This window comes from Tyto alba, unplaced genomic scaffold, assembly GCF_018691265.1.
Source record: "Tyto alba isolate M040663 unplaced genomic scaffold, T.alba_DEE_v4.0 Super-Scaffold_1, whole genome shotgun sequence".
Lineage (NCBI taxonomy): Eukaryota > Metazoa > Chordata > Aves > Strigiformes > Tytonidae > Tyto > Tyto alba.
Genome location: NW_024881261.1, coordinates 4891229 through 4900203, shown reverse-complemented (window position 1 = coordinate 4900203; position 8975 = coordinate 4891229).

Genomic DNA, 8975 nt, shown 5'->3' with positions numbered 1-8975 from the left:
CTGCCATAGAGTGGGCTGAGGCTACAAGAGCAGTACAGCTTTCACTGAAGGACCCTTGTTGGGTTGGGAAGACTCTAATGGTTTTCAGATGTGCTATATGGAAACTACTCACGTTGTTCGAATGAGTAGAAATCACCTACACCTGGATGGCCCTTACCTTAGGAGACACACTAATTCTTAAAGCCCAGGAGGTTTAGGTAGCTTGAGGAAAGTAATTTTTTTCTGGACCTACATGTCTAAGGTTTCATTGTTCCCTTACCCCTCTTAATCCTAAATAAAGAAGGCTCTGAATATCTTGTCCTATACATTTTTACATGTGCAGTGAATAACTTTGAAACAGCCCTTTGGAAATTGCTTGCTTTTCACTATTGTTAGAGCTGTTTCTTCCCCACATTAAATGTTCTTGTGATTAAATGAAGCCTATAAAGCAAACCCAGAGACTTCACACCTATGTCAGCTCATTGTTATTTGACCTTAAAAATCACTAAATATTTCAGCACATCACTTTCAGCACAGAAATCTCAGTTAAATCTTGATCCTATGGTCACTATATATTTGCTTCTGTGGGTAGCCCTGGATAGTTAGAGCTAAGCATAGGCCTATGTGTTTGCAGAATCAGGGATTATATCTTTGTAATTAACCCAAGCTTGAATAAGTGAGAACAATAACATTTTAGCCTTAAGTCTGTTTGTTTTTTTTTTTTTTTTTTGTTTGTTTGTTTGTTTGTTTGTTGTTTTTTTGGTTTTGTTTTTGTTTTGTTTTGTTTTGTTTGTTTGTTTGTTTTTTAATTTGGTTTTTATGCTTTCAGCATTTAGTATATCAAAAATCTTTGATGGGTGAAATTTCCTTATGAAAACCATCCTGCTCAAAAAGGCAGCTGTACCTGTTGAGGGGGTATAAAAGTTTACATGGAGAAAAGAGCTACTGCATTCTTTGTAAAATGTCTACTTCTTACCTGTAGTCCTGGTGTGTATCATGTAAATATGTATTTAGGATTGTTGGGTTTTTAAGGAAATAATGGTGATCTAATGAACTAGAGAGGTTGCTATAGTTTATCATATATGTCTATATTTATAAGAAAGATGGTTAGTCCTATAGACTGTAAGTGCACTTCAGAAATATGTGTATCAAGAAGCAAATGCATCAGGTGTATGACAGCATGCATGTGAGGTAATTGTGTAGTAAAAGTGATTATTTTTGTTGAAGAAATACTATTGCACATGGTTACAATGTACCCAAAGGCACGAGTCCACATGGTTGATTAATAATCTACAAAAATACATTATGAAAAGGATCTCCATTCTGAGTTAATACTGAACACTAGGAAGCTGATTTCTAGTCACTGTAGTTATATGATCAGAGCTTTAAAGCAAACCATTTTTAAAAATCATACAAATCGCAAAAAATTGAAAGCCTCCATCCACCTGGGATTTGGATCCAGCAAAAATTCCTAAGGAAAAAAAAAAAAAACAGTGCTTTTGAATGAAATTCTGGTGCATCCTGGTGAGGTATTAGTGGGAATGCAACATGGCCCAGGGTGCAAAGTTGGCTACAGCCATCCTCTTGCTGACCATCACAGGTAGTCTTATTTAGTCATATTACTCTTATGCTGCCCCTTGAGTTCTTGAACAAAGATTTTAAAAAGCCCTGTTGGATATCAAAGTGTTTTACATTACCTTTGACCATGAAATCCTTGCAAAGACAGGTAATTTCTACTCCTTCTGCTTTGCTAATGTGATCAATGAGCCACAGAGGGGAAAAAAAAAAATATCTGGAATCGAATGACTTCTGTTAGGAAAAAAATGTCAGTAAAATACTCACTGCCCTTAGGGTCACACAGTAAATATGTGACGAGGCTGGGGACGTGTTCTCTATGCTCTGCCGTGCCGCCCAGACATATTCAAGTAAAATAGTTACCTGCATCAGCTAGAGTAAAGAATGGGTCTTTTTATAACAGAAACTGCAGAGTTTCCCAGATAAGATGTTTGAAAATTCATTATCACAGATTGCCTTGGAAAATAGAAATAGATAACTAAAAGGTGCCTTGATTTACCTTTATTCATACACAGGGCATTTTTCTAAATCTTAGATTTTTTTCGCATTGTTTTTATTTTCTTAGGATCATTTTAGGATAAAATATTCCATATATTTGGCAGTCACTAATTCCATTCTGAATTATTGCAGGAATGTAACGTATACCAGTCCTTCCAGATACAGTTAGATATAAATATTTTCCCCTAGATTAGATTATTAGATGATTATTTGCTTCCAAGAAAAGTGTTAGGGGCTGGTTTTACAAATTCTTACTGTAAGGACAGTGGGATTGCTTGGATGAGTAAGGACCATTCATATAATGAGAGATATAAAAGGTCCAGCCTGTGTATTTAAACTTTTTTGTTTTGTTTTGCAAATAATGGAAATAGATGGTTTCCTGTTTCTAAAAGCACCTAGCCAGTCTGAAGAAAGATAGTTCCAAAATAACATTAATAATAGCTGCTGTAGATAGGGCATGTTTTGAATATATTGTTATAAATGTACCATTATAATTTATTGCATTTTACTCTTTCGTATAACAATGGGGTGTAATTGCAGGGGCTATTTATTTAGGAAAAAAATCGTATTATAGATAAAACCTTTCTAAATTGCATGGCTAGAGAGATGCACAGACCATTTTCTAGTGACAACATGCTCAAGAGAGCCATGAGTTAACAGGAACTTTAAGGTCCCAGGTAAACTAAATTACAATAGCTTCTCAATATATATTTCAGAGATACAAATTCATTCATGTAAAGGCAGATATATAGATTTCTGCTATATTAGCACCTACAGTTTAAAGGAATACAGTAAAATAAATTTTAATCCTGACTTCAAATTTTTGAATAATAGGGCCTGTGCTGTCACTTCTGTTTACAATTGCTTGTGCTTTGTGAATACATATCAAATGTTGTAATATATTTTTATTACATAGAGTTAATGGTTAAGACAAAAGGACATATACAAAGAAATATATATTATATATGTATACTGTGATTTTGTTAAATTTACTGTTAATGAAATGTGATTATGATAAATTACTTGGTGTGAGCTATTTTTTCATATAAAAGTTAACATTTTAAAAAGTCTGTTTTACTTCATTGTTGAAAAAGTGAAGCTTGTAATGTCATTACAATTATCTGACCTCATCAGTCCTCCACATTTTTGGAAAACAATCACAAAGTCAATTGTAAGAGAGTATTACTTCCCTTCAATATGAACAACACAAGTGAATTAATTGGAGAACCTTAATACATAATGCATATGCCTAGTCTTAATACACACAGCCCTACTTAAATTTAGCCGTTCCTTGACATTGCGAGCGGGTTTCACAGCTGGTGTGAAAACAGGCTTGGGGGGAGCTGGTGGTGTGGGACTCCCTTTTCCTGCTCCCTGAGCATCCTTGTCCACCCAGAGCTCCCACAGAAAGGTCTCTGGAGGTTCCCATCTCACCCTGACCACCACCTGGGAGGCATACCCTGCAGAGAGAATAGCTGGTAGTCTTCACAGAGCAGAAACCTTTTATGGTCCATGTGAAGGCCAAACTCTTGGTCCCCACGTGTGTTTTTCTGCTGACTCCCAGGGCTTAATCACTAACTGTGCATTAATAACAACATCATAACTTCAATACTCAGATGTGGGTAAACACTCATTGAAATCAACAACAATATCTCCAGTCTTCTCCCTGTGATCTCTAGACAGAGGTTTGAGTTGAAGACTAAATTCCACTCCAGTGCACAGATTAGGTCTCTTAAGGGCTCTTTTGCTTCCCTTTCAGGTGTTAAATATCTGCTGTAGAAAAGCAGAAGAGGCTTCAGAAGATCTCCAAATTGTCAGACATCAAATAATTTCTGATTTAACCAACATGATTACTTTGTGCTATGCCTTTGGTTCCTATTTCCCTCCTTTATTTTAAACAGCTCAGCAAATAAGTTTGTTTCCCACCTTTCTCTGTGCATGCCCTCCCTTCTCGTCACACACACACGCACACACAGACAGTCTCTGCAGATTAACACCATGCTCTCAGAAAGGCTGGCAGGGCTGGACAAGGGAAATAATTTATTCATGTTCAGCTCATAGCCACTTTCAATTTGTACTGAGGGCAATGTGCAAATCAGGCTCCAAATACAAAGCTTTCACTATTGTCTTTGGAAGAAGAAGCTGGAGACACGCTGGCTCTGCAAACTCTCAATGCCACAATAATGTCTTCTCACAGGGGGAAGACATTTTCCAGCATCACAGATCCGTCCGGGGCTCCAGGCTTAAACAAACATTCAAAGGAAACCTGCTAACACAATGTGAGAGATTCTGGGAGGCTGTTCCCTCTGAATCTGTGGGAGGTTTATTTAGCTCTGGTCTCCATTACAATTGCTTCTTTTCATCCCTTAGGAAGGACCTAAATATTGCCTTTCACGTTACAAAGGCTGATGCGAAGGAATATTAATTCCTGGAAAGTTTTGCCTGGAGATTTAGCAGAGGCAGAATAATTACCCTGGAAATTGCAAGGAGATGTAATTTCAAAGGAAGTGCTGTCCACATGGTTATAAAACTTGTTTCTTTTGCCAGCATCATGCTAGATCCAGTTAGAACCTCATGCCAACTTCTGCTACCCAGACTTTTGAAGTAAACAAGCTGTAATGCCAGCAACAGAGCAGACATGTATCCAGCATGGCTAGACACCTCAAACAATAAAACTGTATATTTATTCTTTTAGTAGTATGTACAATGTAGAAAAGGGGCCCGGCCAAAGCCATAGGAGTCCCTACACACACACAAAAAGAAATGTATGTTGGCTCCTAGAGGCATAGCCCATCCCTTGAGTCAGTCTGGTCTCTGGACACCGGAGCACTGCACAAGAAGACAAATCTCAGCACATCACTAGGTGGCCAAGAGGCCTGGAAGGGGAAAGGCTGTGAGCTATTTAGTGGTCTATGGGCCATTAGATAACAACAAGGTGACCTCAACTCATATTATATCCCTATATGTGGCTGTACGGACCTTTTTCCAATGGGTGTGTGCAGATATGCCAGGCAAACAATGGAGAAATACCAATATTGGTGTCATGTACTCAAATTATTTGTGTTAGTGTCCCTCCCAGAGTATTCCCAAAGTACTGGAGAGAAAGACTCTAATGAAAGATAAAATTAAAGAAAGCAAACCCAACACAATTATCTGGCAGTAAATAAGCAGTTATTCATGTTTAGTGCTGTGTCAACAGAAAGAAAAAGCATTCCAGAGGAAGAGAAGATTAAATAACTACTCTCCAACACAGGAAAAGTGCCTTTGGAAGGAGATAGGGCTCAGGAGGTGCTTTTCCAGTTAAGCAAGAGTAAGCAGCAGCTCCAGCCATTCCTGCCCTGCCTGTACTCTGGCTAGCACACGCGTAGCACTGGAGCCCCTTGCTGTGAGCTCACCTTGACAGTGAAATAAGGAAGCTCTTGTCTTTTGTTTTGTTTTTTGTTATTTTGAAATTAAACTCTACAAATTCAGATTATTACAGCACAGCATTTTCCAGGTAATTACTTTATGAGTCTTTAAGCCCCATATTTGAGTATGCATACATTGGACAATTCTGTATGATAATTAGGATCAATTAACTTTGGTGATAATTTTGAACATGCATGGCGGCTTCAGCTGAAAGGGACACTAAGAGGAAATACTGCATATCATTCTGAGTTTAAGCAGTCTAAACAATTTAGCTTTCCAGTTGAGGCTGGATTTGCCTTTGGGTTTTGATAAGGAGTTTTATCATTTTAAATTGCATTTTTTTTTTCAGATTTTTTTGCTTTTCAGCACTTCCTGAAAGTGCTTTAGAGAAGCTATTTTCAAGATGACAAGTAATGTTCTGACATCTTTTCTAATGGTTTCATCATTACATCTGACTTAAAAATTTAAAAATTAATACTGCACCTTAGCTGTCCGGGTATCACATTTAATTCCCATTTTACTAACTGCAGCTACATAGCATTTTCCTATATCTGCCTATGTGTGATGTCACTTTTGCTTTCATTAGTTCTGTAAGCTTCTTAAACCGTAAAATAAATTATTATATACCTTTCCACAGAGCAGTAATTCCTGTTGCTATGTAATAAATATCCTGACTTTCATGATGTATGAGAAGAACTAATGTTGGCTTGATTTATCCTGTTCTACTTCTGTTTCTGAAGTTGTGTGCTTGATCCTCATACTCCCAAAATCTTAAATTTACCATTTGTCCAAACTGACCACAACAAGATTTCACTAACATCTTGGGATGAACCTCTCATTCTACTAGTGTTTGAGAAAAAGACCCACTGAGGCAGCAGCTGGCCAAAAATGTTTGTATTATTGTATCATTCCTACTTCTTTTTATTGTAAACCCTCTACTCTCCAGAGGCAAACTGTCAAAATCAAATTTCTGATTTAAAAGGAGTTTTCTCTGGAATTCATACAACTTCATATTACTCATAAAAATAGATGTGATGTGAACAGCTGGCCCAGCAAAGCAATAACACCCAAACTTGTTCTAGTCGGATTAGCTATCATCTTTTAGACAAACCATACTTAAAATCTTGCATTTCAGAAAATGAACCCGTATTTTCTCCCGCAAGGGCTGTCAGTCATCTTCGGTGCTCCCACCTTTGCCCCAGGACTGCTCATGTTGTGTCCCAGAGCCTGTGCATGTCACAGTGTCTGAGCAAGGACCCAGCATTTGGGATGCCCATACATATCTGGGCTCCAGGTCAGACTTCCCTTGTCACCTCTGTTCTGTAGGGAATACTTCTCCACATTACTGTGAATGAAAAACTGCCCGTGAGGCAGCCCCGTGCGCTGGCAGCCCAGAACCCACCCGTGCCCTGGGCTGCAGCCAGAGCAGGGGGGGCAGCAGGGCCAGGGGGGGGATTCTCCCCCTCTGCTCCGCTCTGGGGAGACCCCCCTGCAGTGCTGGGGCCAGCTCGGGGGCCCCCAACAGCAGAAGGACCCGGAGCTGCTCGAGCGGGGCCAGAGGAGGCCACGGAGATGCTGGGGGGGCTGGAGCAGCTCCCCTGGGGGGCCGGGCTGAGAGAGTTGGGGGGGTTCAGCCTGGAGAAGAGAAGGCTCCGGGGAGCCCTTCGAGTGGCCTCCCAGGGCTTAAAGGGGGGACAGGGAAGGTGGGGGGGGACTCTGGGTCAGGGGGTGTAGGGATAGGATGAGGGGTGACGGGTTTAAACTGAGAGAGGGCAGATTTAGATGAGCTCTAAGGCAGAAATTGTTCCCTGTTTGGGGGGTGAGGCGCTGGCCCAGGGTGCCCAGAGCAACTGTGGCTGCCCCCTCCCTGGAAGGGTTCAAGGCCAGGTTGGACGGGGCTGGGAGCCCCCTGGGCTGGGGGAAGGGGGCCCTGCCCGGGGCAGGGGGGGGCACTGGATGGGCTTTGAGGTCCCTTCCAACCCAAACCATTCCCATATTCTGTGATTATCATCTACATCACCAAGTCCTCAAGCAACCACTCCGAAGTTGTCACAGTTCAAACAGACATGAGAAAGGACAAAATATATTAAATGCATTTTCATCTTCTTACTCAGTGTAAGAACCAATAACCATAAACAGATACCTTTAGAAAGTCCAATGCCTTGATAATTTAGGAAGTCAAGTTTCCTTCTACCTTTAGGAAATTTAATACTTCTCAATAAATTTATATAATCTGGTCTACTAAGCATTCACTTTCATGAGTGTCTTCACCACTATTTAGAAGTGTCTATGTTGTAGGCTGGTTTTCAGTGTTGAGCTTTGCTTCTCTGGATTTGTCTCTCTTCCAGGGAGATTTTCTTACCAGCTCACATGGTGACCTGTCTTGCCTGGTGTCTAGGGCTGCTTTTCCAATCAGTAGAGACAGGCATTTCCAGAGGGTGATTCAGAAGCCCCATGTTGGGCACAGTAAGTTACCTAAGTAAGGTGACATGGCCTGATGTTGAAATGTCTCATCTTTCTTCCAATAAATTTGCTGAAAATATTTTCTCTGAAATTTGTTTATAACCGCTAAAATCCTACTGTACTAGCCCTGCACACTTCTTTTTTTTAACTTCTATTATAACTACTACTAATACCAAGCAGTTAAAATTCTTAAAGATCCATAAGGAAGTATTTAAAATAAAATTTTACAGCAAATGGCAGCAGAAAGGTCCAAGCCACTAATAAGACAACAGTAACAGTGTCACACTATATTTGTTAAAAGACTTCAGGACATTAAGAAATTGGAAAAAAAAACCAACAACAAAAAAACCAAACCAAACAAAAAAAAAAAAGACCCAAACAAACGAAAAAAACAACAACAACAACAAAAAAAAGCCAAAACAAAACAATCAAAACCCCATGTTTTAAAAATTTTGGTTACTAAAACTCAGTTAAAATCTTGGCTTTACCTCAGTCAAAGACCCTTTTAGATAAACATTTTTGATGTTTTTTTATATATAAAATATACTTAACGTAAACCATTTATGTTATATGTAAATCTTGATGAGTTACAAATGGAGACATCACTGGCAGGTTCCTCTTTGCCTCCAACACTTTCCACCACACACACACAAGTACCCACTACCAAAGTGAGGTAGACAGGGAACACAGGAGCTAAATATCCCACTTGACACCAGCTGAGAACTCCTCTGCAGTTCCCAGCAGCTAGGACCGGGGTCTACATCTTTTAAATGGTGCCAGCTACCAGGGCTGATAGGTTGGTCCTGAAACACTGTAGTGTGTTTTTATAATCAATATTGTTTTCATTTCTCCGAATGCCATTGCAAGAGCTCTCATGTTGCTCTCGGGTGAAAACTCTTCTCTAAATGGAATGAGCACATCCTAAGGGGATATATTTTTTTCCCTCCCCTGTATGTTTTTAGAACACCTACATCCCCCTTTGTTTTATAAGATGGGTGAGTAGTAGCATCTTTGAGTCTTCAACCAGATACTGTCTCCAAGACTTCCATCCC